Source organism: Pristiophorus japonicus, chromosome 14, assembly GCF_044704955.1.
Source record: "Pristiophorus japonicus isolate sPriJap1 chromosome 14, sPriJap1.hap1, whole genome shotgun sequence".
In the NCBI taxonomy this organism is placed as follows: Eukaryota; Metazoa; Chordata; class Chondrichthyes; family Pristiophoridae; genus Pristiophorus; species Pristiophorus japonicus.
Window position 1 is genome coordinate 90,250,612 of NC_091990.1, and position 885 is coordinate 90,251,496.

The following is an 885-nucleotide window of genomic DNA, read 5'->3' on the forward strand; positions in this document are numbered from 1 at the left end:
ATCCACCACAAGGCACGGGCGGTAATGATGCGTGAGAAAGTGGAAATTGAGCTGGACATGCTGCAGCGAGAAGGCATCTTCGCGCCGGTGGAATTCAACGTGTGGGCCAGTCCGATTGTTCCAGTACGTAAAGGATACGGCACGGTCAGAATTTGTGGGGACTATAAAGTAATGATTAATGGTTTATCGCTGCAGGACCAGTACCCGCTACCCAAGGCAGATAACCTATTAGCCAACCTGGCTGGAGGAAAGACGTTCACCAAGTTGGACCTGACCTTGGCCTACATGACGCAGGAGCTGGAGAAATATTCGAAAGGCCTCAACTGCATCAACATGCACAAAGGTCTGTTCATCTATAACAGATGCCCGTTCGGGATTCGATCGGCCGCGGCAATCTTCCAACGGAACATGGAGAGCCTGCTAAAGTCGGTCCCTCGCACCATGGTTTTCCAGGACGACAGACTGGTTACAGGTTGGGACACCATTGAGCACGAAGAATCTGGAAGAGGGGGAGGGGGAAGGAAGGGGGAGAAGGTGGAAGGAAGGGGGAGGAGAAGGAAGGGGGGTAGGAAGGGGAAAAGGAGGAGGAGGGGGAAAGGGGGTGAAGGGGGAGGGGGGAAGGAAGGGAGAGGGGACAGGGAGGGGGAAAGGAGGGGGGGAAGGGGAGAAGGAAGGTGAGTGGAGGAAGGTTCCCAGGGGGCTGAGCAACAGGTGCAGAGTCCTGGGGCACCGGCGGGCGGCGCTGCGGCGGGAGGCCGGGCCCGCTCTGACTCAGACTCACACTCGGGGCCGCCTTTGTGGAGCTCGGATCCCGGAAGTCCCGGTGTGAAAATTAGCATTTGCAACTCGGGGAACGGAGCGGGATCAGGTGTGTAAACAAGGCGT

At 57.4% G+C, this 885-nt stretch overlaps 1 protein-coding gene across 2 annotated transcripts in view; it reads left to right on the plus strand.

The window, feature by feature from the left end:
• Positions 1 to 786: 786 nt before the first annotated feature.
• traf6 (TNF receptor-associated factor 6) overlaps positions 787 to 885 on the plus strand; it is a 52,636-nt gene continuing 52,537 nt past the window's right edge. Inside the window, exon 1 of one of the 2 annotated variants that reach the window (XM_070899367.1) lies at positions 787 to 868. The gene's annotated coding sequence lies outside the window, so the exon portion shown is untranslated. The remainder of the gene's footprint in view (positions 869 to 885) is intronic. The other variant, XM_070899366.1, reaches the window with a different exon arrangement.